Below are 27,524 nucleotides of genomic sequence, written 5' to 3'. Positions count from 1 at the left end.
GTAAGACCTCGTCTCGACCATACGTTGTCAAAATGGGATGAAACTTGGCATGCGTGTGGATCCTATCACCATTGAGGCTCGTGTCAAGTTTCATGTCCATCGGACACGGTATGGTCGTGACAAACTCTTACCCTGGCGTATTTTAACTACGTGCACGTGGTGGAAAAAACGCCAGGGTAAGGCCCTGTCTCGACCATACATTGTCAAAATGGGATGAGACTTGGCATGCATGTGGATCCTATCACCATTGAGGCTTGTGTCAAGTTTCATCCCCATCCGACACCGAATGGTCGAGACAAACTCTTACCGTGGTGATTTTAACTATGTGCACGTGGTGGAAAAAACGCCAGGGTAAGGCCCCGTCTCAACCATACGGTGTCAAAATGGGATGAAACTTGGCATGCATGTGGATCCTATCACCATGGAGGCTCGTGTCTAGTTTCATCCCCATCTGACATCGTATGGTCGAACAAGGCAAGTTTCTATCCTCGGACACTCATCAGTTAGGAGTTACAACCTGATTAGGCAAGATGGGCTAAAAAAAAGGGGGGACTGCTCTTGTAACAACTCCTTACAAAGGATGAGGCATGCCTACCTAATTGAGATCAGGCTCAGACTCTCACTACGCCTGCTTCCTCATAATAACAATGTATGCATATTTGGGCATGTGAATATGTCCTGAGTGTGAATCATAATAACAATGGCATCGTGGCACTTGTTGCAGAAGGGTCAATGAAGGTGCATTTTGTGTGGATTTTTAGGTTTTGAGTCTCATTCTGTTGAGAAGAAGAGGTATTTATCTCGCACACTATTGTGCACAGCTTGTGTCTAGCCTAGAGGATGATAATTGATAGAACTCGATGATGAGAGGATATTGATGTTGACTATGGCATTTACATGACTGAAACGCCTTTGCTTATAAGTACTGAATGTCATGGTGCAAAGTTTCAACGCATACTTATTACTGAATGGCATGATTGTATAATTTATGATTTTTTATGCCTTTTTATAGTCATTAGTCTGCTGTTGATATTATGACATTTGATGCTACTTTGATGTCATTGTGTTTTAATACTAATATGATGACACTTACCCACTTTTGGTGTCATCAGGTTTATTATGCTCGTGTATTGTGTGTGTGTTTGTGCGCGCGTGCATGTGCGTGCTTTATTTATCCCCCAAAATTTCAAGGTTTTCTCTCCTAGAAAATTTATTTTAAAAGGTAAATTTCAAAATTTGAAGGTGGGATTACACTAAACCTAGGTTTTTTTTTGAAGTTAATGTCTCTCTCTCTCTTACACACGTGTCGCTGGAAAAGCAACGCGGTAATGGTACACCTACTCTTTAAAGGTGCCACAGTGCCAGTGGTTTTTCTTAACATGCCTCTTAGTGCCATGAAGAAGGAGAGGAATACTGGGCTGAAGTTGGATCCGAAGAATTGGCCCGGATTGCAGCATGACACCACCATTCGCGGCAGAAAGTGGTGTTGCGAGGGCCAGTTATCTGCTGCAACAAATAGAGTTCTGTACTATGATAATGAGGGGGTCCTCTTGGTGGGTCCGCGCCCCTTCGAATTTGATTGGAGAAAAGAGACACCCCATGGAGAAGCCCTTTTTCTTGAGAGCAGGGCTACTACGGGCGGCTCCAGCTCCAGCTCTGGCTCCGGCTCCAGCTGCTGCTGTTTGGGGGCATCCAGTCTGGACTGCGCATTTGCAATATGCAAGATGGCAGAGCTGCCAATGCATAGTGCCAAACTTGAGCTTTTATCAAAGCAGCATATGTGTAACCATGCCTCTGTTTGGAGAGGCTTCTTTGATCGATTCTTGTAATGTTTCAAATCACATCCTTATGGTCGAATCATCATCCTTGATGAAAGCAAGCTATGCCTCCAGTCCATTATCAGGATAGATCATCCCTCACAGGAAGAAATTATGTGCTTACTCCATGGGCATCCGCTTGTGACATGCATCCGGTGTGAGGACCTGTCTAATCGCTTTTTGAACGGAGACGGGGTTTACAGGGGCACTTACAACATGCACCGCCTTCTGTGCTACGTTGTGCTGCTGGGCTACACTTGCAGTGATTGGATCCTGTTCAATTCTTCATCCGGTCCTGTTTTTGGGATGAATGGTTTCTTCAAGATCAGAAGATCAGATCAATCAGGAGTTGGGGAATTTGTCATGCTGCCGCAAGTACACCCTTGATCTTGTAGCTATTACGCCTGTTACGATTTGGTTTTGGTAAAAATCCTCTGTTTAATGATGGTGTGTGTATCTTGAAAAAATGTGTCACCTTGTGACCCGCTCTGAGGAAAAAAGGGAAGAATGTTTTTGTCGATGCTGTAGATAGATGCATTACCCTTGCACACTGCAAAATCTTTCACGGGTTAATACCTTCTCACATATAATTTGTGAAGTCCTTGTATGCATGTATACATCTGTGTGTGTGTGTGTGTGTGTGTGAGAGAGAGAGAGAGAGAGAGAGAGAGAGAGAGAGAGAGAGAAACAAGGTGATGGAATGCCCTCAATTATGTATTTCAATACTGCTTTGTAATTATTCTTTGATATGAACTATGTTATTCCAATGAAAGTGTCTCCAATGATCGGACTCGCTATAGGAACGATATTTTTTTTTCTCATTCAAGGACCCTCCTCCGGCTATAGGACTGCAATGGGAGCTCCAGCTGGAGGCAGGGACTTGACAGGCTCGCATGTGGAGAGAGAGAGAGAGAGAGAGAGAGAGAGAGAGAGAGAGAGAGAGAGAGAGAGCATCCTTGCCATCGTGCAGAGGAGCTTTCCCTTGGGTCCAGCCTACCTTGACCATCAATTTCTTTCATTTACCATGTATTTTTCATGGTCTCATTTGCTTTGCTACATTATGCTCTGAAACTCATGACACAACTCATGTTCATGAATGTGTGGCTTAAATCTCCCATCATTTTGATGAAAGGAGCATACCAATGCACTCCACTCATAAAGGGCTTCAATCTCACACCATTTTGATGAAAGGAGCATACCAATGCACTCCACTCATAAAGGGCTTCAATCTCACACCATTTTGATGAAAGGAGCATACCAATGCACTCCACTCATAAAGGGCTTCAATCTCACACCATTTTGCCATGTCTCTTAAATAGTGTAAAACTGTGTAGGCTTACATTAAATGATCTCAAAACTCACATTCTAGTGGAAATAAATACATCAAGGCATAGGGCTTCACTTCCAATAGCCCTTATTGGGCTTCGCTTCCCAATAGCCCTAATGTAATTTTCAAGAACCTTTTTTTTTTGCAAAAAAAGGCAGCAGATTTATATTTCGAAATGGGTCTAGCCCTCAAAACATTACAAACCCAAGTGTTCGTGGGCGGAGCCCTTAGTATATATCTATCCAGAAGTCTACCAGGCCAAGCCCATTTTACAAGATAAAAACTAATCCTACTGTGCATTATTGGGTTGGGTGAGTTTGATCATCTTCAAGGCCTCAGCCAGGTGTGTCCGCAACTGGAACTCTTTGTTTTCCTGCTCTGCAATTTCAGCTTGAATGTCCTCCCACCAAGTCCTGTAAAAAACCTTATTTTCATTCATTATGGCCCTCGTCAGGTGCCCATTTTCCAGCATTGAATCTTCTTCAGCATGCTGCCCTATCCATGTTGTATGAGCTCTTCTCTGGAGTGCCTCTTTCTTGCAGCCGGTCTCAGACTGTAGCTGCAGTGGAGGGGGGACCCTTAAAAATAGCCGCGTTATGGTCCTTCCATATATACCAAAGGGAAACCCTCTGATGATATTCCAGAGTGAGGTGGGGACCCCATAGACTCCCCCACCAGCCAAGTTTTCCAATCTATCTCCCTCTTCACCAAGGGGTGTAGGATCTGGCAATCACCGGTGCATTCGCAGGACAACTGAAGAAGAGGTGAGTGAGAGTTTCACACTATCTCTTACATCTTTGGCACGGGTCTTTTGCAATTGCTAGCTTCCTGGCTTTTTCTCCCGTCCATACGCCTTGATATATAATGAGCGACATCAAGCATGATACCTTGGGAGGGATATCCAAACTCCAATGGTTTTGGAATTTGAACTTCCGCTGTCTTCTGTCCAGAAGCAGACCCCATTTGTCGTTAAGTCTGCAGTGGATGGGAGGGGAGGGGGAGACCCTCCGGATGTGAGTGAGGGAGGACCTCTCCACCATCAAATACGACCAGATTTTGCTTAAGGGAGGACCAGGCTGCTTTCTCTGACACTCTTATGACACTGCCCTTTTGGAGGAATCTGTCTTCCATGTCCTCTACCATGTTAAAATCCCCAATTAAAATTACTGGCCCCTCCAGTTGGTGTAGAGATTCCCACAGCTGGGTTCTCTCCTGAACAGAACCGCCTGCATAGATCGAGATGAGGGAGTAAGGGAAAGGGTCATCCATCCTCCAGCTTTCTTCTCCATCCAGTAGCACTTCTGCAATGGGGAATGATGATTTTTTTTAATACCCCCAGCACTGCTCCTCCTTTTCCTCTTGAATGAGTGGTTGAGAACCATATGTGCTTGTCTGAAATCAAACACAACCAGTTTTTGCTGAAGGGAGGACCAGGCTGCTTTCTCTGACACTCTTATGACACTGCCCTTTTGGAGGAATCTGTCTTCCATGTCCTCTACCATGTTAAAATCCCCAATTAAAATTACTGGCCCCTCCAGTTGGTGTAGAGATTCCCACAGCTGGGTTCTCTCCTGAACAGAACCGCCTGCATAGATCGAGATGAGGGAGTAGGGGAAAGGGTCATCCATCCTCCAGCTTTCTTCTCCATCCAGTAGCACTTCTGCAATGGGGAATGATGATTTTTTTTAAAACCCCCAGCACTGCTCCTCCTTTTCCTCTTGAATGAGTGGTTGAGAACCATATGTGCTTGTCTGAAATTCTTTCAAGCCTTTGGAACAGGTCATCACCTGTCACTTTAACCTCCTGCAGGCAAATGTAGTCCAAGGAGGAGAGTTGAGGATGTAACCAGGACTTTACGGCTTCCACCTTAAGGGGGTCTGTGAGACCCTTGTTGTTCATGGAGAGGATTTTCATCGGTTTCTTGTTGTTTTGCGCCCCTGGCTTGTGGGGCAACCTCTCCACTTCAGTATGAGGGCGCTTGTTGTCATTCTGGGTATCCATCGGGGTCGTCTAGGGAGTCTGCTCTTGAGCAATCTCCTTGCCCTTGGTGGAGATCTGTGGTGACTCGCTAAGGCATGCATCAAGATTATTGATCTGAATCTCCAGGGTGGCTTTTTCCTGCTATGACAGGTCTGAGGGTTCACTGGGGGCTTGGGTTCTTGATCTTGGGACGTCGAAGATTCTCCTTGCTCATTTGTTTCTTCTTCAAGCCCAGCAAGCAGGGCATATCTATTTGCCTTCTGCCCTCTTTTCTTGGCCTGCGGTGGTTTTCTGGGATTGGGTCGCTGTTCTGCACCTTACCTTGGGAGCCTCAGGTTGAGGCTCTGCATGCACCTCCGCTTGGGGGGTTTTTTCCGCTGCTTGGCCTGTTTTGTGTGCCCTGCTTGGTAGTGCCTTCAGTTGGTGAGCCCACAGTGGAAGCATGCAATCGGGAGATGCTTGTAAACCACCGGTTGCATGAAAGACGAGCCATAAAACAAATTCAAAGCAGTGCGGAATGCTTCGAATTTCGGACGTGGTAATGCCTTGGTGAAGATGTCTGCCACATTCTGATCTGTAGGACAGTAGATCAGACTGATATCTCCTGCCTGGAGTCTCTCCCGAACAAAATGATAGTGAATCTCAATGTGTTTCGTGCGAGCATGAAACACAGGATTCCTGGCCACAGCAATGGCACTCTGACTATCAATATAGATAGGTGTAGGCTCCTCCACTGAAATATCCATATCAATCATGAGACGACGCAGCCAAACACACTCAACAGTAGTAGTGTGGGCTGCTCTGTACTCTGCCTCACAAGACAAAGTGGCCACTGTGGTCTGTTTCTTGCTTAGCCAAGAAATGCATGAAGAGCCAAGAAAGAAACAATTTCCACTAGTGGAATGTCTGGTATCAAAATCACCAGCCCAATCTGAATCACTGTAAGCGTATAACTGCATGTCACCCCCCTCAGGATAAAGCAATCCAAGAGACAAGGTACCCTGCAAATAACGGAATACACGCTTCACAGCTTGCCAATGTGACAACCGCGGGCTGTGCATGAATCTGCTCAACTGAGAGACTGCATACTGAATATCTGGCCTTGTATTACACAAGTAAATGAGGCACCCAACAGCCTCAGCATATGTAGTGGCATCAAAGGAAACACTGTCATCTTGTAGTGACAGTTTCATCCCAGGCTCCATAGGAGTACTAATAGGCTTGCAATCCTGAAATTTAAACTTCTCCAGTAGTTTAGTAACATAACGTGATTGCAACAACCCAATGCCTCTGTTATCCTGCACAAACTGTATGCCCAAATAGTAATGTACAAGCCCCAAGTCAGACATGTCAAATGTCTGTTGCAGTATCTCCTTAAAAGCTGCAATTTTGTCATCATTTGATCCCATGAGCAAGAGATCATCCACATCAAGACTGATGACCAGCAGATCTGTCTCTTCTTTCTTTACATACAGAGTGGCTTCTGATGGACTGTTCACAAATCCCTGAGTGAGTAGAAAATCATCTATTTTTGCATACCAAGCTCGTGGAGCTTGTTTCAAACCATACAAGGCCTTTTTCAGCCTGCAAACTTTCCCCTCATGACCATGTTCTGCAAACCCCATGGGCTGAAATACATAAACTTCCTCCTCGAGGTCCCCATGTAGGAATGCAGTCTTTATGTCCAACTGGTGAACAACCCAACCACGATGTGCAGCCAATGCAATGACACACCTAAGTGTCGACATACGGGATGTAGGAGCAAATGTCTCCTCATAATCAATGCCCTTCTTCTGTGCATAGCCCTTTGCAACTAGACGGGCTTTGTACCTGTCAATGGATCCATCTGCATGTCTTTTCAACTTATAGACCCATTTAGTACCAATTGCTTTCTTGCCTTTGGGCAGATCAACCAAATCCCATGTTTGATTCCTTTTAATAGAATCAAGCTCATCCTGCATGGCTTTGTTCCAATGCACATTATCTCGTGCATCCACAAATGAATCAGGCTCATCATCATCCTGTAAACTGGCTGCCATAACCAAATTCAAATCCATGATGTGTGCATGCTCATTGGTCCTTGTCTCCCTACGAGTACGACCAGCAAGAGGACCCTCTAAATGGCTGTCCTGTAATGTCCTCAAATACCATCTAGGTATGTGTCTGACCTGTGGTGCCTGCTGCCCCATATTTGGTTCAGCTTCTGGCTCATTTTGCTGCTGAATTTCTGCACCACCTACATCATTTGCTGGCTGTCCTGTACCCTCATTAGTTGGATCACCAACTGTAGAATGAAATTCCATAGGTAGTAGACCTTCAAACACATCATTTTCAGCCTGATTTGCCTCATAACCAGCCATGGATATTTCTGATTTTTCATCAAAAATCACATCCCGACTAGTGAATATCTTCCTGGATAGTGGGTCATATAACCTGTAGCCCTTGCTCTCACGGCTATACCCAACAAAAATGCATTTTGTGGCTTTATCATCCAGCTTCCTCCTCAACTCTTTGGGTATGTGTGCGTATGCAAGACACCCAAAGATACGAAAATGCGATACAGAAGGCTTGCGGCCATGCCAAGCCTCAAAAGGAGTAATAGAAACCAATGCCTTTGTGGGACATCGATTCAAAATATGACAAGCACACATGACTGCTTCCACCCAAAAGATATGTGGTAGCCTTTTTGCCTTTAGCATACATCTGGCCATCTCCATGAGTGACCGATTCTTCCTTTCTGCAACCCCATTCTGCTGTGGAGTGTAAGGAGTAGTATACTGATGTTTTATACCTCTACTCCCAAGAAAGGAATTCAGCATATATGACATATATTCCCCCCCTCGGTCAGAACGGAGAGTCTTCACCTTGCATCCTGACTCTGTCTCAGCAAGTGCTACAAAGGCCAAAAATGCATCATATACCTGTGATTTCTGTGTCAAAGGATAGACCCAGCATATATGAGAGAAGTCATCAATAAATGTTGCAAAATAGAAGCAACCACCTAATGACTTCGTCTGCATGGGACCACAAAGATCACTGATCTGGAGGCTTCTCCATGAGAGGTAGATCTGTAAACATGTTATGTCGCTGCATAAGCATAAGACTACCAAAATTTACATGCCCCATGCGAGCATGCCATAACTCCGCATCAACCATAGCTGGAGTAAGAGTGAATGCATTATAAGCAGACTGATCCACTGGCTGAAATGCATCCAACTGATAAAGTCCATGACATAATGTACCAGTAAGCATCAAGGTCAAGGCATTAGCTTTGTCTCTGACCATGCATTTATCATCATCAAAGTGGACTTGCATTCCACAATGTGCTAAAGAAGAAATGGACAACAAATTCTTCTTTATCCCTGGTACATATAAGGCATCTGTAAGGCGGAGAATGGAGCCATCAATGGCTGTGAGCTGAATCTCCCCAATGCCACGAACTGGATATGAAGCATTGTTGGCACACTGAACAGTTTTGCCAACAGGGGCAGGGCCAACATGACTAAACAAATCCCTGCGAGATGTGATATGCTTTGAGGCACCACTATCAAAATACCAAGTACATGCATGCTCTGTCAAACTGAGTGCTTGTGAAGACCAAGGGGCATCATAGCTGCATGTATAAAAACAGTAATCCCTGTCCTCAACAAAAGAAGCAGTCTCTTGAGGAGCTTTAGAAGCATCATTAACAGACATCCCAGCTTCCTTTGCCTTCTCTTTGGCAATCCTCTTCCTACATTCAGTGATGTAGTGACCTGGCTTCTTACAGTAATGACATTTGCCCTTCTTCTTGGGCTGTCCATCACCTTTCTTGGTATCCTGTGAAGAACCACCATCACCTGAAGTTTGATTTGAACTCTTTGGCTGAGTTTTTCCTTTCCCCTTTTGACCTGTAGTAAATGCTTGTTCAGCATTTGTGTTCATATTCATATTCTTCCTCATTTGCTCCTCTTGTAGTAAGAGAGCAACAAGTTCCTGATACTTGAGGGGTTCAACAGCATTCCTCATGCTGAGGTTCAAAGAGGTATGAAAAGCCAAGTAAGATCTTGGCAAAGAGTGCAAGATGGTGGACACAAGCTGTGTCTCAGGAATAATCTCATCCACATTGATGAGTTGCTCTCTCAAATCCTGCAGCTTGTTTAAGTGGCTAGACATATCATCTCCTTCATTCATTTTCTGATTTTCCAGCTCTCTTTTCAAAAATGAGATCCTAGCCTCATTACGAGCAGCATACATCTGCTCCAAAGTCACCCATGCATTCTATGAAGAGCCAGCTGAACGAATATGAGGTATAATGAACCTCTGTACTGACAATGCAATGAGTGACAAAGCTTGTGCATCCCTAGCATCCCATGTCTTTTGAGCATTTGTTCTTTGAACAGGCAATGGCTGTCCTGGAGCCTGTACCTGTTGTCCTCGTCCACGAGCACCCCCTTGGGGAGGAGTCTCTGGAGCCAATGGACCTGGACATGGTTCATCACCACTAACAAAATCCCAAAGACCTTTTGGCACAAGCACATTTTTCAGCATAAAACTCCACAAGGAGTAGTTCGTGCCATCCAATTTGTCTTCCTTAGACAAATATGTGAATACATCACTTTGCTGTTGATTTGCCATTATGCTTACGCACAATGTTGTACCTGTTTATCAAAAAACCCAATAGCAGAAACCCTGAAAATAACTGTACTCCACTGAATACAGTTCACCCAAATATGCCTGCACTCTCAATCCTCTGAATGTGCAGTTCAAAGCACCAATGACTGAGTAGAGCAGCAAATGGTGTACACAATGCCAAAATGCCCCAAAAATGCCCAAATTTGCTGCACCCAAACTGTGCAAAAAAACCTGTATAGTTCTTTGCTAGAAAATCTGCCTGTTGTGCCTGTATATTTTCACAGAGAAAAAAAAATGCCCAATATTCAAAACTTGCAATGCTTACCACAGTGTGATGTTAGCAGGTACAAGTTGACTTCAATGCGAATAGACTGCAGGTACAGTTGAAGTACAGTGAATGTACTCTTACGAAGCACTGTATTGAACAATGCGAACAGGTACTTTGCAAGTCTGGAAGTCGTATTGGGCATTGCAGGTACAAACGAAACAGGTACAGTACTGAAAACTCGTACTGAACAGGTACAGAACACCAAATACTGCAGGTCGCCTGTACTGACAGCTGTACGGCTTGTCTACGCAGGTGTGAACAGAAGCGCTGTCTGTGTACGGAGCAGGCAGTGCTGTACGGTGCTGGGCGAGCAGGTACACGTCAGCTGCTGCTGATGACTATATGCAGGTACAGTACGGGGTACTGAAGGCGGCGCTTACTATACGGGCAGGTACAGTACTTGAAGGCTGCGCTTACTGTACGGAAGCAGTAGTACGGCACACAGATGTACGGGCTGCAACAGTAGTGTACGGCGCACAGATGTACGGGCTGCAACAGTAGTGTACGGCGCACAGATGTACGGCGCACAGGTGTACGGGCAGCAGCAGCAATGATGTACTGGCAGTGTACGGGCAGGGCAGGGCAAGGCTTCAATGCTCTGATACCAAATGAAGGTAATGAAGTGTTAGGGTTAGGGTTTACAGAAGCTTCAAGCAGGCGTGGAAACCAAGAGAGAGAGAGAACACGACTTCAGTCTATTGCTTGATAAAAAAAAAGTGAAGTACAATAGCCACATAATAGTGACCCTAAAGATAAGTGTTCACATGTCCGGCCATAAAATGTGCCGGGTGGACCAAAACACTTATAAACTGCATATAAGTGAAACTGAGCTAAACTGGGGAAAAAAACCTCCACTAACTGAAGTAAAAAGTGCCCCAGTAATCTACTGATGATCACTAGCACTCCTCTGGGTGCATACACAGCGTAAAACCCAACACCATCATCTAACCCGATGTTGATCTTCTCTGGCATCTCTCCTTCCAGATCTACCTCTACGAGGATCTACGGGTGTCAACGGGGGTTAAAAGACTGAGCAGGGCGAACGCCTAAGGCCTTACGAAGAGGGCTCACAATACTCTTCAGAAAGGGCTGATACTGCAGGGGGAGGCTGGGGAGTTCTATCCAGACAGGGTAGAGGGTTTTGCAGGGGTGAAGTCCGGCGACCACCTGAAGAGGTAAAGGGGGGAGTTGCGTATCATCCACTAGAAATATGTAGTGTTTTTTGGGCAGCACCTGGGTGAGGAAGACCTCGACCCGAAGGGGGTCCCAATAGTTTCTCATCCAGGCCTTCAGAATCTCCATGGGAGGACGGGGGCCAAAGAGGAGCCCAACAACAGCGCGGGAGCTGAAGTCCTCTTCTGTTTTCCTAATAAGAGATGCAGGTAAAATCACAGAGGGGGAAGGGTTTACCTTGGAGACGACTGCTATCGCCATTCGCAGCAGTAGGTTTGCTTTGGTCGAGGAGAAGGACCTCAGTATCGGCACCCCTATTTCCCATGGCAGTTTGCTGAGGAATTTCCATATGCATGTCTGCTCCCTGGAGGTCAGGTCACCTTTCTTTGGACCCCTCGTGCTGTCTGAGAAGATCTTCTAGGAATTGGAGTCTTCGCTCCTTTTCCAGAGAGAAGGGCTGATACAGGGGAGTCAGGGAGGACGGCGTTGCGAACAGGATTAAAGTGTGGGAGGGGCCCTTTCCCCACGCGCTGGAGGGGGACGGGGCTTTGACAAGCAAGACGGACTCCGTACTCCCACTCCAAGTTGTATTAATTCCACAGAGAGGGGAGGAGAGCAGCGTGTCGAAAGGAGAGCTGATAGGGGGGGGGGGGGAGAGTGAGTAAGGATGGGACATTAGGGCGCATGGGCCGAGGAGCTCAGTGTTGATGGGCAAGGGCAGAGTGCGCACGCAGAGGTAGGGTTAGGGTTTGGGGCACGTGCAGGATGTGACCCATTCATCTTCGCTGATAATGCAAAACTTTTCTTTTTTTACAAGAAGAATGCCATGCAGAGCCTTCCAAGCATAATTTTCACACTACTCTCCTCATCCCGGAGAACAATGTGAATCTGTGTTTTGAGGATTAGTGCAAATATGTGATTTTTCCCTTTTTGAATTCACTGATACTTCACAAGGACCTGTAAAACACACGTCTTGCACCAAGAGCTATTCCACTCTGGGTTTTTAACCTTTTCTAGTCAACACCCTCATGCTTTCTTGAAACATTTGCTGTGCAACAAGAACTCGACCGTGGGTAACTTTGTCAGAATAGGATAGTTCAAGTCCTTGGACCCACCTAGTGATGATTGAATTCTGTCCAACATAAGACCAGAACAGTGTTGCAAAAGTTATGGTGACTAGTGCTAATTTGTTCATTTTTGACCTATTTTGAGAACTAGGATCTTGAACGGTCGCATGCATACCTTACCCAGACATCACCCCTGTTTTAGATAGCCCTCCACTTGCTTCACACCAACCTCATGATGAATACTGAAAGTTATGGGGATTAGTGAGAATCTGTAATTTTTACATTTTGACCCATTTGGAGTTTAACTAGTCTCCTTATTTAAAATGGCTCTACGTGGCTAAGGTAGAGATTTGCTCTACATGTAGATGCTGAGCTAAAATAATAGCACATTAATAGATTGGCTCTCTTCAGGCCAAAATTCATAAGTTTCCTGCTGCCAAACTGCTTGTATAGGTGCATCCTCTCTGCCCCCTCTCACCCTGCCAGATGCCTATGCACAATGGTCAAAGCACAAGCATCTAGAGCTACATGCCCATGGAAATCAATGCAAAGGTGTGCATGTAAAAGGACTGCATTTTCTTTTAAAGACTCCTTTGGAATGCTAGAAGAAATTGGTTATCCACAAGGCGACATGATAGGCTTGTGGAGGTATGGAAACCTTATGAATTGGGGCAAGCTAATCCATGTTTGTGTCCATGGTCCATCTTAAGGCTTAAGCTGCTGCATAGTAAATCTGCAAAGGGTAAATCTCATCAATGGGCAAGCCAATGAGGAAAAATCAGCAATGGTGACGCTGATGGAGGGAAAATTCAGCATTATATCAAGGTTGAAAATGCTTAAAAGAGAGTAAATTTCAACAAGGGAATCATATTTAATTAACATCATGAAAATTAAACACACACAGACAATTAGGATGCGGAGGAGACCAGAGACTTCTTGAGAAACCCCACCGATAATAGGCACACCACTTTGTTTTCTCGACAGTCTTAAGCACATATAACAAAGAAACTTCAGGCACCAAGTAAGCCTTTTATATGGTCCAAGGCCACAATGTCCAGCATCTACACAAATGATGTTTGTTGATACATTTAGGTTCTCACCACCAAAGGCATGAGAATAAAATCACCAATGCCAGATGGATCACGCTTTGGAACAAAGCAAAAGCCTCTAGAACCATATCTCCAGCCATATGAGTTCAAGACAATCCAGTTGTCTCTTGTGTATCCAGCAAGAACAACGCAATGTTGGAGGTTTGGGCTGTACCGGCCCCTATAGACCCCATCTCCATCCAAACCTTCGGCTGCCAGCCCACACTTGACGCCCGTGATGACCGGAGACCTAGTGAGATAGTCTTCGATGGCTTGTTGGGGCACATCATCATCTCTCAAGATTGAGTCGATGTGTAGCAGCCTTGGCTTCATCCGTTTGTCGTCAAGGAAGATATCTGTACAAGGCCTATCATAATCGGGCTTGTATGCCACATATTCCCTTGCCGTGCACACTCCATTCTCCTCCACAAACTTAAGGCAATCAAAAGGATCGCCACCACTACACCCTTTTCCTTTATGGAAACCGAGGAGCTCTTCCATCCTCGTCCAAATTCTTGTTGGCAACTTTGGACACCCTCTTTCACAGTGGTCCAACACATATTGAACTGACAAAGCTTCCGGTTTTCCCCCTTTTGCAATCTTATGTACTGCAGCAACACAAGCCAAGCTCGCACAGCGACCCAACAACTTCCACATGTGCCTTGGTTAAAAACAGGCTGCGGAAAAACATCTTGTCCCCTCCAATCTACCACTTGATGATGTGGTAATGGCGGATCAACTGAAGTGCCTTTGGTACCATATGAAGTTTTGCCCGAAGAGAGAAGTCGTTTTTTGCAAAAAATTGGCCAATTCTCTTTCCTCAGTTTCAATCCTTTGCAATCCTACATGACCTAGTAGAGCACTCCAAACATTAGAAGCACTTTGCTTGCTCGTATTGAAGCCCATAAAAACGGCACATTAGGTTATCAAATGCACCACAAAATTCCGGAAGACAATTAAGCCTAGGTGTCAGACAACCACATGTACATGTACGCTTTGTATGCAGAAAAATAATGTAGTAAAAATGTGCTAACAACAACTTGAAACCTTACTGTCTCATCTGTATGTGTTGATCCTTGAAGACGAAGTTTTCCAGAAGTAGAGGGAGCAAATGCATTAATCCCACCTCTAGAAATATTTTTTCTTTGCCAATAAGCTGATCCTGGTTTGTTGCCAAGCCGACCTTGATAGACCTGGTGATTAGAGTGTGTGTGTGTGTGTAAGGGAGAGGGATAGAGGCAGTCTGGCAGAGTTGAATTGAAGAAATGTTGAATACCTTTGGAGGTAAATGGTTTGACAGCAAAGCATTCGTTCGTCGTAATATGAACTGTGTTTTTGCGTTGCAAGAGAACAAGCAGTCAGCAACCTGTTTCTCTCAAAAAGTAAAAGCTTTTCAATCGAAGTGCAGCACACATGCTACCGGGTTAACTTTTTCGCTAAGCTCAACAGATTGCTCTGCCCCCTTGACCCTGTCCATTTCACTTGCACTTGGTTCACGCCCATTGAGAATCGGAGCCTGTATAAAACTCAAAGTGAGCTGATCTCCTTCCTAATGCTTGAACATAATGAGCGTACACATTGGGTGTGCCAATGGCCATGTTTAAGTAACAACCTCGAAGTATTGTCGAAATGTAGCTGCATCGCCAAGAATCCCTGGATTTGTAAAATTGACCATTGCAAAAAATTCTTCCATATCATTCTGTACACAGTTTATAGTTAGTGTACATGTACTGATTCAATCTCCTTGAGAAGATGAAAGCCAAAATTCACCTCCATGGGTGTACCAGATAACAGCACACGTCTTTGACATTGAAGACCCGCTAAAGCCTGCTTCAAAAGTTGCAATAAGATACCAGCAGGGGATTGTAGGGTGATTAAGAAAGTCTACACTTAATTTTGAGAAAACTTTGGTAAGTTATACTGAACATAATAAATCTGATACTTTGTTGGTGCATGTCTGATCGTTCTTCAGTCTGTGAGCTTCATCAAATACAAGCAAATCGCAACTGCCTGCCTGCTTGCTGCAGCTTCTTTGCATGCATTCTGAAAGTTTCATATGATAAAATTAACACCTGCATAGACAATATTAGACAGATTTGAATGTTTTTTTACCAAGCAAGTAAATTGCAGCTGGTATTGCAGTTTCCTTCTCAATATGACACTAATAGGTAAGTCAACATAGAAAATTTCGGCTAGTTGCATAGAAACTGTGTAAAGCTAAAAAATTTCATGTCATTGTCAAAAACGAAAACTCTTACTTTCTCAAGTTCGAGCTAGTATCATCAGCCTTTATGGAAACCCTTCCAAGCCTGCAAGTATTATGCGAAGAGTTTCTAGACCCGGATGACATGTGGCAAAGTCAAATTGTCTTTTGAAGACATGTATGGAACCAGATGGCAATGCTATGTTGAAGCTACTTTTTTTGGAGGAAAAAACACAAGCATTGTGGGTGCAAACTATTAGAGCACCTCTTACAAGCCACCCATGATTATTTTTTTACCAAAGAAACAGAGCTGATTATATTACTAGAAATCCCAATACATACGTGTGCTTACAGCACCAAGAGATACAAGTGCGCCCAACCACACTAGAAAGGGCTGATGCCCAACAAGTTATGTACAATCAAAGGGGGTAGATCGGTGGGCCATCATGGAGTCATGTATTCCCAATGGGCCAGACCTCATTGTAAAGAAGATCTGCTGCTCACTCCAGGTGCGCAAGAAGCCAGCCACCCATGATTATTGCAACACAAAAGAATCGAAAAAAGAGCCCTCGCACATGATCCAAAAAAATATCTCCAGGATACGCTGCCATCAGAGAACTGTATAACCATTACAACACAAAGAATGCTATCGTACATGAGCAAGTGCTCGGAGAGGAGGGCTGTTACAAGGAAGAAGGGGAGAAGACCACTAATGGCCTTTGGTAATGAAGATAAGAAAAGGGCAATGCAATCAGGTGCGGACCCCTAATTAACATAAGTAAGAATTGATGGCTCTTCTAAAGCCCCAACACTCCCATTATTAAGCATGTGTTAGCACTTGATTAGAAAAGGCAGACAATGGGAGGATTGAAGCATGGTATAGGTATAAAATGACACATAATAAGGCTCTAATGATCCACACACTACTAGCTACTTGCAATTTCACCTTTAAATTATTCCATTCTCTTGAACATTTCTATTTCTCCTTGATCATTTCCCACCAACTCTGCTACATAATTTCTCCACCTATTCACTGCTTATAGCAACAACATTTCTCCCCCAATTCTTAGATGCAAGATTTGAGAGCCAAAACGGCTCTTAACTTGGTTTTGGAAGAAAGATTGGAGTTTCATTATCACTATTTGTGTCATTCTAGGCCTGAAAGGGCTATAGAATGAACAAAGTTTTTCAAAGCCCATGGGCAGAGGGCAATGGGTGATCATGTCAAATGCTTATGAGATAGTGATGGTACCCTTGGGAGGGGCCTAGATGAGGCGATGGATATTGCTACTGAGTATTTCTCTTCGCTTTTCACTACTACTCCTCGAGCTTTAAGGGATATGGAGATTGTGTGGGACAGCATTCCAAGTCTGGTTACTCAGGAAATGAGTAGAGCTTCGATGACTCCCTTTTCTAAGCAAGAGATTCTTGAAGCTTTCAAGAGCCAAGAGGCACAAAGTGTGGATGGACTCTCTAAGATTTTCTTTGTTGCTTTTTGGGATTGTTTGAGGAGATCCCTTCTTGTATCCTTTGGAAGGAATTTTTCATCTGGGTGGATGCTTCAACTAGCTTGATCTGCCTCTTTCCAAAAGTAGGTGATAGAAAGGACTTGAGATAGTGGAGATCGATCATTTTGATGTCAATTGTCTACAAGGCATTGGCAAAAGTCATCAACAACAATTTAAATTCTTCTTATCAGATCTATCACCTCATCCATGACTCGCACACGCGTTTTGTCCAATATCGTAGAATCTTAGACATTGCCTTTATTTTCTTTCAAGCTACTAGACAACGCCTCTTAGAAGTTTCTACTCTCTATAGGTTTGCTCACAATAGATTGATCATTGGGCATCACATCTGGGAGTCATTTGTAGTTATAAAGATCTATCGACGAGGGTTGTCCTCTTGCACCTTATTTGTTTTTATTCTTCGTAGAGCCTATGTCCTTTCATAAGGGCTGTCGAACAAGTATTAGAGGTTTGACATTACCTATTGGAGAGGAGTTGCTAGATCAAGAGAATGCAGATGATACAGCAACCTACCTTGAGGAGGACGAGGGAGGTATGAAGAGATTCAGTTCAACAATGTCTATTTTTTTGTTCAATTGTAGAAGCCCGGATTAAAGTTCAACGATGTCTATTTTTTGTTCAATTGTAGAAGCCCGGATTAACTGGAACAAATATGTTGAAAGTTATCTTCCACATACACAATGGTACTTGTAATGAAAGTTCTTTACTAGTGATTTAGGAGGATTCACACATTAGAAATGAGGTTTGGTCCGTTTTGAGCAATATACTCTCAAGTTATTGGAGAGACGCCTTCCATAATGCAAGGTCTTATGGATGTTTGAAGAGATACAGTCCATGTCTTGAGGGGTGCTTGGGATTAGATGCAACCTACAAGGTTTATCCAAGGCTACAGAGAGTAGGAGACTTGAGTTCTTGTGTAGATATTAGGTTTTCTTCTCCCTCTTGGATGGTTCACCGAGATGGTCCTATGTTCCTAATGATTGGTTATTCATGCCATTAACCCCACCTTTGTTTTTTATTTTGTTTCCTTAGTGTGATTTACACTCAGTTTTGTACCTCCAGTTTTTTGATTGCTTTAGGACTGTGGTAGCCTATTGAGCTATAACACTTGTGGATGCAATTGTATCTTGATTCATGTTGGAATATAATGAGCCATGTTTTATTGTGCAAATAATAATAATAATAATCACTACTTTTCAAGCTAAAACAAGTTTTATTTTTTACCATCCAGATTTCTCCTGTAAAAATCTCCAATACCCAAGTGCACAACACAACATTAAACTTTCCTCTTTTGCTAACTTGTGCTAGTTACCAGTTATCAGGGTCTATGCATTTGATGTTGTAGACCTGTCATAGGCCGTATTAGGGAGACATTACACGTCTTACAAAGTAAGGGCTTAAAGAGCATATCTGATATACACTGCCAGGAGCCAAAAATCCAGCTATGGCAGAGATGACTTCTCCCCATGTAGGCTCACACAAAGCCATAACTTTCACTTGTCCTGCAAGCCACTTTTGAATTTCTGTTTCCCAGTTGCTAACGAGACTTGGTGTAACTATCAAAACCTTTTTTGCCATGGGAGAACCATCAAAGCCTTGCTTTAGCAAAGTCCAAAGCAGTGTGATTGACTGCAATATCTTTCCCAACCTGTATGAATGACCGCTACCAAAGTAAGCAAGTACAATTGTATGGTGTATGACCTCAACTTGAACACAAAAGAGCAATTAATTACCCCAAAAGAGCAAGTATGCAGCCAGCAAGACTTGTGTTAGACTTTGAAAACTCACGTTAACCAGTGACACATTCAAACATAAACTGCACACCCTCCCTGCATTACGCACAAAGGAAAACTGAATGAAGAGATTGTGTCCAACAGGCTACTGTCCAGCAAGAAAGGTAACCATTTTTAAACCTTAATCAGAACACATTTAGAATGCAGCTTCACATTCGGATGTGAACCACAAATGATGAAACACCTAAATGGTGGCATTATGAGAGAAGAACAAATTAAGTACAACAAACATATAGTTTAGCAAATCTGATAGCTAATGAGGAAAGCCTCTAGCTTTGGCAGCATGGCAAAGCCATGAAATTATTGCAGACCTCTCTCTCTCTCTCTCTCTCTCTCTCTCTCTCTCTCTCGCGTAATGGTTGGTTGGTTAAATTTCTAAAACGGAATACAAAACAAAGGTTGCATGACCTGCATGGAAAACATATACATAGTGGCCCTCAGACCACAAACTAAGACACTCTCTCTCTCTCTCTCTCTCTCTCTCTCTCTCTCTCTCTCTCGTAATGGTTGGTTGGTTAAATTTCTGAAATGGAATACAAAATAAAGGTCGCATGACTTGCATGGAAAACATATACATAGTGGCCCTCAGACCACAAAGACTAAGTCTCTCTCTCTCTCTCTCTCTCTCTCTCTCTCTCTCTCTCTCTTTCTCTCTCTCTCTCTCTCTCTCAATACAAAAACTGGAGATTAAATGGAGTTGAGAACTGTTAAGACAGTTTTGGCATTGTCTGCTTCATAATTGGTATGCACTTATTCAAGAATTGTATAGACAAACAATAGGAAAAAGTAAACACTGTACATACATAGGTATGTTAAACATGCTGCTAAGTCTCTGCTTTTCCCAAGAAAGATAGTTGACAGATTGAAAAATATTATGCAAGAAAAGATGGGAAACTAGCTGCTTGCTCTATGAGGGGAGCTCCCTTACCAACACAGCCACTAATCCCTAGCCTTCTCTATGAAAGGACACAAGGTCAATGGCTCTTGGAGAACTTTTTTTAATGGCATTCCTCATATCAGACACTCCTCAATTGAAAGCATCTAGACAAAATTTAGCAGATTGAGAACACGAAAACACAATATAGAACCTCTCCTCATGTCGAAGCTCCTCGATCATTGAAGAATATAAATTATAATAGGTAAATACAATTGATGAGGACGTAAGAACCTGACCAAACGTGGGTCAACAACAATAGGTGTGTATTTTTGATCCATTTTGTCATCATCTTCTGGCTGCCACAAAACAAGTGGCTCAATACCAGGGGGAAGCTCCTCTGATGTGTCATCATCCACCGCAGAACTTGAAGCTGGAGGTATGGGTATGGTTTTTATGAGAGGGGATAAAGCCTCTCTTGAAGAGCACCACGGCTGCGAGCATTAAGATGGCGCAGAAGGTCTGCTGTTTTTTCCCCATTGACAGTACCCGGGCAAGGAGACTCTACTGAATCAGACACTGATAGCACTTTTGGAAGTAGAGGTTGCCTTGACACAACCAGGTTACCACTGCAACAGACCAAATTACAACATGTCTTATATAGATGCCATCGCAATTCCTGAATGCTTTCTTTACACGGCCGCATGTGTTGGTTCTTCAAAACAATAATGTAGGTCTGCTATAGAGATTTCCTGTTAGCTTTTCCTACAAGAAAGAGTTAGGGTTTCAGTGTTACCTCAAAAGAGCAGCAACATTCCAGGACTCCCTTTGGTGATCTCCTTCATTCTCTTCGTTTGCTTGACACCACTCATTGAAGCCATGTACTTGAAAACAGCCAACGCCATGGCTATCAATGGTGTGCAAGTGTGAAGGACGGAGAGGGCGATCAGAAGAGGAAAGCTTGCAATCTTTTCCAAGAAGGACACAGGTACCCGCCCTCTCCGTCCTTCACACTTGCACACCATTGCAAGCTTTCCTCTTCTGATTGCAAGCTTTCCTCTTCTGATCGCCCTCTCCGTCCTTCACACTTGCACACCATTGCAAGCTTTCCTCTTCTGAAACGCCACAGATGGACGCTCCCTACAAGCGCTCGACTTCTGCTATTCAAGCCTGTAAACGAAAGCCAAGCTCTGAGCTCTCTCTCTCTCCTTTTTTTTTTTTTTTTTTTCCCGGGAAAAAGATCCTTCTATTAGTTAATGAGAAAACGCCATAAGGCTACAAAGCTCACCTCGCAAGGAGGGATAAAACACAGTGAACTCCTGAGCTCCACCCCCGTGGCTGGCCGCTCTCTGGGGGGGGCTACCTAGTAGTACATATGGAAGGTGAAAAAAGCCAGACTGGAGGCCTGTAGTGCCAAGTGACATCCTCGCCCCTCGCGGTGAGGAAAGGGCCAGGGTGCCAAGTGCGGAGGAAAGCCTTGCGGCGCCCTCTCATGCGATCCGAGTCGCCCTGGAGTTTCCCCCAGTGTCCTCTCAAGGTGTGAATGATGTCCACCCAGAGGGCCTGTATGACCTCCGCCGGTGGAGTCGCCTGGCGGTCGATGGCCTCCCTGCATCGGGCTCTCCATATGTGCCAAGCCGTCATGCTGCTGATCATCTCCCATCTGTGCCCGACCCCCTCCTGAGGGGCTGCCGATGAGAAGTCTGGCGTCGGAACCACCGCCATCGCCCTTTCAGAGACCTGGATGGTCGCGCTGCCAGGGACGTCCTCATATCCAAGGGCCGGGCCGCTGTCCGTGGCCCAAGCCACCGCACCCCACGTCACCAGCATCTCACCTGGTGAGCCTGCAAAAACCATCCTGAGAGCGCGCTGCCAGACCTGCTGAGCCTGTGGGCAATCCCATAAGCAGTGCCGCTGCGACTCCTGTGCATGGCCGCACCGAGGGCAGGACGCTGGGTGTCTGCCAAAAGCTAGCCATGCCCCCACAGCCAGTCCTCTATGCGCTGTGAGCCAGAGAAAAAGCGTCACCTTCCGGGGCCGGAAGCTGGCCCAAAGGCGCTGCCAGAAGTCCCTAAGAAAGGCAGGGGAGAGCCCCTGTCGCCGCCAATGCTCGGCCGCCGCCGGGGTGCTCGCTATCCTGTGCCTCTGCATCCGCCGCCCCAGCCTCGCTGTGTACTGAAAAAAGGGGATGCCTGGGCTGGTAGGGGCCAAGTAGGGATCTCGCCAAAACCACTCACCTGGATCCCACTGAAGGCGAATAAGAGGCCTGCTGTCCCAAGCCCATAATCTCCAAGAACAGTCCTCCCCTATCGAGGCCGGTGAGGGGTCTACATGCCACTGTCTCTGATGAAAGCCGACCACCCGCACCCTCTGAAGAATACAACCCTGGAGCCCATCCAAATCTAGTCGTGTCCTCTGAAGCTGGCCACCCTCTCCCACCTCGAAAGTGAGTGGGGCGACTCTCTCCGCTGTGCCGCAGACCGCTAGAAGGATCTCATGCCGAGTAAAGACGCCCATCCACTGTGGAGGTGGAGGGTCCTGTACTGGGGTCCGCCACTCCCGGGGGATGGCCGCCTCAATGTCCTGTCTCATCAACTCTCTGCCCCTCATCCCACTGAGTCTCCTCTCCTGAGCCTCTAGAGGCAGCTGCTGAAAACATATCCAGTCGTCTAGGGACTGGGCTGGGCCGGAGCTCAAAGGGCCCCACGACACGTGAGACCGCGATCCAACCATATGGCCACTGGGAAGTCGAATCAAGGGGTTCCAGATCAATGGCTGCCTCAGGCGCTCCTCATCGGTGCCCGGAGGAGTCTGGAAGAGTGACGGCCGCAGATGCGACCAGGCCCTCAGAAGGCTAGCTGCAAAACGCTCCTCGAAGCCAAGGCCCACTCCTCTGGATCGCTGCTCTGTAAAGATCCACCTAATGCTGGGGGTCCAGGGGCCGCTAAGAGAAGGGGTGCGGCTGAGCATCCTGGAAACAAGAAACTCCTTCCACGGCTCAGCGCCTGGCAGGAGGCCACGAACTACCAACTTGCCAAGCAATGCTCGGCTTTGGCAAATAGGATCAACAATGCCCAGGCCGCCTCTCTCCCTCGGCTGAGTGATCACCGCCCATGCCACCTTGGCCCTGGCGGGCCGCCCGTCGCCACCGGACCAAAGAAAGTTCCTGATGAGCCGCTGCACCTGGCCAATGCATGCCCGAGAGAAGGCCCAGCAGGAAGTGATGTACCACATAGTAGCAAGCAGAACCTGGTTGGCCACAACTACTCGGCCAGCCAGAGATAAACGAGCGGTACTCCAATACAGAAGCTTCTTCCGAATGCTCAGAAGAAGGGGGGCTATCTGCTGCTCCGGAGATATGTCAATGCCCACATAACATCCCAAATAACGCACTGTAGTGCCAGGGGGCAGCCACTGAAAACCGTCAACTGGCCTCCAAGTCGGGGGGGGCATAGAGCTGACCCACAGCCCACACGACTTGTGCCAGTTGATCAAAGCGCCCGAAGCTCTGCAAAACCTGTCCATGGCTAAGGCGAAGCGGCGGAGGTTCTCCTCACCTCCCTGAAGATAGACAGCAGTGTCATCCGCAAACTCCGAGTCTAGGAGCTCCTCCGAGGTACGGATGGGAAGCTGGAGGCCCCGCAAACCTGTATCCTGTGCCGTCAAAAAAGTGCTCATGGCCTCCGCCACAAAAAGAAAAAGAAAGGGCGCTAAGGGACACCCCTGCCGCACCGAGCGCGAGAGCTGGAACCTCTCTCCGCGCACGCCCTGTATCAGCACCTGGCTATGAGCCGATGAGTAGAGCGCAGAGACCCCACGGATCCACTGAGGGGGGAAGCCCATCCTCTCCATAGTGCCTTCCAAGAAGGCCCAGTCCACCCGATCATATGCCTTCTCGAAGTCGAGAAGGAGCACTGCCAGATCCTCCTGTCGAAATCTAGCCAGAGCCGTAGCCTCCCAGAAGGAGAAAATGTTATCCAGAATGCTCCTATCCTGGATGAAGCCAGTCTGCGTGGAGTGGATGATGTCCGGAAGGTGAGGCTGAAGCCGCCTGCTGATCGCCTTAGCTAGGACCTTGTAGGCCGTGCCTAGCAAGGTGATCGGTCTCCACTGTCTAATCTCCAGTCTGTCTCCTCCCTCTTTGGGGATCAAGTGGATCAAACCCTCAGCCATGCTGTCCGGCATGACTCCTGACTCCATAATCTCCTGGAATGCCAATCTGAAGCCCCTGTGTAAGAGGCCCCAGTACCTCTGGAAGAAAGCCACCGAAAGACCGTCCTCTCCTGGGCATTTGCCCCGAGGTAATGCCTGAAGAGCCTCCTCCAGTTCCGTATCCGAGAAGGGGGAGAGAAGGGAGTGCTGTAAATGGGCCGGCACAACCGGTCTCGTGAAGCTCCAGACTGCCTCCCGAGCCTCTCTCACCCTGTCATCTGCTGGCTCAGCAGAGAGAAGGTCCCTGTAAAAATCTGTGGCTATAGCCCGAACCCTGGGGGGATCCACCACAACCTGGCCATCAGCCTGCCGGAGACGCCTGAGACCCTCTCGCCTGAAGCGAGGCCCTGTCGCCTCAAAGAAATCTCGAGTCACTCTGTCCCCAGCCTGTGTCCAAAAGGAAGCCCGAGCATGGAATCGGAACTCCACCCTCCTCTCCTCGATGGATCTGATCTCCGTGCGAGCTGACTCCATCTGCTCTGAGATCCAAGGGCTCGTAGGATCCCTCTCCTGGAGTCTCTGGAGGGACGCTAGACTCCTCCGTAGGCTCCTCTCCTGCTCTCTGAAAGCCTCTAGCCGGTCCAAGGCAGCCTGTCTGAGCATCTGGCTAATCTCCTGCAAGCCACTGGCAAGATCGCTGGCTGCCGATCCTCTCCTGAACTGCAGCTCCTGCCAGACCTGCTCAACTCTGATCGCAATCTCGGGCTCCTCTATGAGACAATCTGGAATCCGGACGCTCTGGCCCTGCTCTCCTCTCGTGGGGTCCTCGATCTGGAGAAGCACTGGATAGTGATCTGAAAACGAGGAGCCTGCAAGTGTGCCCACTGTGCCACCTCTATCACAGGCCCACTCATCAATGTAAAACCTGTCGATGCGGGAAAGGTTAACCCCTGTGGCCCGTCTATCCGAGCGCGAGAAAGATAAGCTCCCCTGCAACCTGCCAAACTCCGGGAGAGTCCACGGATCCTGGCCTCTCACCTGAAGCACTAGTTCCTCCCAGGCAGCTAGCTCCGGCCCATGAATGGTCTCCTGGCTGCCCCCCATCCTGTCCTCTGCATCCTCCAGCATGTTGCAATCCCCTCCGAGGCACCAGTGGTCTGCCAAGGGGAGGGACTGCCTAATGGTGCTCCAGAACTCGGCTCTCCCGGTCGCCCCATTAGGGGCGTAGAAGTTGAGGAAGCCAATGCGGTCTTCCCCAACCCGAAGGATGATCCACTGCGCACGACCCTGGACCAGAATGCCAGAGTCCACAACTTCAGATAGAAGCTGCTCGCTGACTGAGATGCATACTCCACCCTGGTTCCCCTGGGAGCCATATGCCGGTGACCAAAAAGTGTGACTCCTGCCTGGCAAGATCTTCCCGCACGTGCGGGTACGCCCGGCAGAAAGGTGGTGCTCCTGGATGAAAAGGATATCGATGGGTCCTCCAACGAGAGCCCTCTGGATCTCCTGGCGAAGTCTGCCCCGGCCAATGTAGCAGCGATGTCCACCGAGACCCTGGATGTTCCATGAGAGGATCCTCATGGATGAGCTATGGCAAGTGAAGCAGCCTCCACTGGCTCACCCCTCTCAGCCGGCCCGGATGATCTGCCCTCCACTCTGTGAGTCTTGGGCGCCGGCTTGAAGGGAGAATAATCACTGTCTGTCCGGGTGCGGAGTCTCTCCAAAAAGAGGGTGACCTGTCTCTGTGTCCAGCCCCACTCCGCCTTCGCCCTGTCCAGGGCATAGGCGTGAGACCAATCCTCTGCATATATGTATCTAAAGGTAGGCTGCACCCTCGGGGCGGCATGGAGGAGAATCAGAAGCACCGCCTCAACTGAGGTGTGGACCGGATCCGCCCGCCAGTCTCCTATACCAAACAGGCTCATGCGGGCTGAGTGTAATCGGGTCTGCAATAGGTCCGTGAGCCCCAAGTCACTGAAGTGGTGAGAAAACTCCAGTATCTGATCACGCAAAACTTCCTCTACAGAGTTGCAATCCCATGCTGTGTCTGGGGCAACACTGAGAGGAAAGGAGAAAGCCACCATGCTGCTCACCACAGAGGGAGAACGAGAGGGATGGCACACCACGCAAACGCGCAAGGGCGCGACCAGTGTCTCGAACGGGCCAGCGTCCAGCTGGAGGCACCTGAAAAAACCGTAATCCACTGGTAGCCCCATCACTCGCGGGGGCCCCCCAGGGGAGGCTGGAGAGAACTCTGTGGCGGGCGAGGCGAGGATTGCCATCTCCACCGGCCCGGAGTGGCGGTGGAACAGCCGCTGGACTGAGCTCTGGCCTACCCAGCTGCGCTGCCCCGGGGCAGTGGGTGGTCTGGCGAAGTATCCTGGAGAGGCCGAGGGAGGGATGGGGGCTCGTGGCGAGGAGGGGGGAGAGCGAGGAGAGGATGGAGAGGCATCTGCCAGAGGATAGGTGTCAGGGGGGGCCGCCGGGGGAGGCGGGAGAGGGGGGGCTGGGGGGGGAGAAGGAAGGGTGGAAGGAGTGCTCTCCGGGTGAGGGGAAGGGGAGCCGGGGGTCGAAGAGTGCGGCCCAGGATCCTCAGGAATCTGCTCCAAGGAGGGTGGGGGGCCCCCCGCGGGGGGAGGCGGGAGCGGGATCTCCACGTGGGAGGCTCCACCAGCGGCCTCAACGGGCACTGAGTCTGAATCCTCGTCCATCGGGGTGGGACCTGCTGGCCGCCTATCCCTGACAGGAGCATAAGTGCGGATAGGTGCCTGTACGCCAGCCGGAGTCGCCTGTCCGCCAGCCTGTGCTGCCTGCTGGCGTCTGCGACGACGGCCCCTGCGGGCCGGGCGTTTCCGCCGGCGAACCTCCTGCCGTCCGCCAGCCTCCTGGGACTGCGCGGCATCCTCCGCCGGGGCCTGCTCGTCAGATGATGGCGCCTGCTGTGACGAGCCAGGGATGTCCGGTCTCTGAAGTGGATGGCCACCCCTCGGGTCTCCTGCAGGGGGTCCGGAGGCGGCATAACGTGAAGGATGAGCCCCCTTGCGGGGACAGGCGCGTGCGAGATGGCCCATCTCCCGACATATGTAACACTGGCCGGGGAGGCCCGAATACTCCACGCGCTGTATCATATGTCCTCCAGAAAGACAAGGGAGAAGGATCGTCTTCGGGAGGGACTCCGATGACGGAACCACAACCCGAATGGCCGGGAGTCCTGCTGCCCGAGCAATCACTGAAGCCGCTGTCTGAGGCGTCTCCACCACCTGCCCGAACGCCTTGCCAATGGATGACAAGAGGGGCAAGTACTCCCTACGGAGTCCAGGAAAACAGATAGTGACGGGGAAACCTGTCGCGCCTGCCTAGCGGGTCAGAAGCGGGGTCGAAACCATGAGTCCATCGCGCCAGGAACGCCCGGGAAGAGCGGAGGGCAATGGGGCTCCGAGCCAGCACCATCTGAGCTGCCTGTGGGGACTCGAAATCCACCTGATAGTAGCCACGTCCCAAAAAATCCACGCTGACGATCTTGGCGGGCACGCCAACAAGGCTGCCTTGCAGAAGGTCGCGAAGCTCTCTCCGCAT

The 27,524-nt window shown here is 47.8% G+C and overlaps 2 pseudogenes across 1 annotated transcript; one reads left to right on the top strand and one right to left on the bottom strand.

The window, feature by feature from the left end:
* The first annotated feature begins 2,152 nt into the window (after positions 1-2,152).
* LOC147629328 (protein CHROMATIN REMODELING 25 pseudogene) overlaps positions 2,153-27,524 on the top strand; it is a 39,728-nt pseudogene continuing 14,356 nt past the window's right edge.
* LOC147629330 (DNA repair and recombination protein RAD54-like) lies at positions 14,300-20,892 on the bottom strand (annotated as a pseudogene). The gene is made up of 11 exons (XR_015267946.1): positions 20,882-20,892; positions 20,590-20,799; positions 20,067-20,422; positions 18,860-18,955; positions 18,513-18,774; positions 15,337-15,466; positions 15,165-15,221; positions 15,007-15,093; positions 14,815-14,910; positions 14,671-14,721; positions 14,300-14,587 (listed from the first exon to the last, which is right to left on the bottom strand). The product of XR_015267946.1 is annotated as a DNA repair and recombination protein RAD54-like (transcript).

Source organism: Cibotium barometz, chromosome 18, assembly GCF_041138505.1.
Source record: "Cibotium barometz isolate CiBa-2024 chromosome 18, ASM4113850v1, whole genome shotgun sequence".
Taxonomy (NCBI): Eukaryota; Viridiplantae; Streptophyta; class Polypodiopsida; order Cyatheales; family Cibotiaceae; genus Cibotium; species Cibotium barometz.
This window is presented reverse-complemented; position numbering and strand designations above follow the sequence as displayed.